Raw genomic sequence first — 357 nt, forward strand, 5'->3', positions numbered from 1 at the left:
GCAGCAACTGGCACCCTGTGCCCCCAGGCTCAGCGGAGACTGTCTGTCATTTCCCAAGGCAGCCAGCAGGCTCAGGGGGAGGCTAGGCACTAGCACAAGCAACGAGTGCAGCCTTGGCTCTTGGCGTGCTGCACAACCGCCGGGCTTTAAGGCCTTTGCCCTGGCACAATCTGTGGGCAAGGCAAGAGCCCCCAAGGGCACACTTGCCTGCCTGTAGACTAATGCCAGGAGCCTGGGCAACAAGGAGGAGGAGCTCGTCCTCCTGCTCAGTGCAAAGAATTATGACGTCATTGGGATAACGGAGACCTGGTGGGACTCCACCCATGACTGGACCGTGGGGATAGAGGGCTATACCCT

This window comes from Crocodylus porosus, unplaced genomic scaffold (assembly GCF_001723895.1).
Source record: "Crocodylus porosus isolate Cpor-Errol unplaced genomic scaffold, CroPor_comp1, whole genome shotgun sequence".
In the NCBI taxonomy this organism is placed as follows: Eukaryota; Metazoa; Chordata; order Crocodylia; family Crocodylidae; genus Crocodylus; species Crocodylus porosus.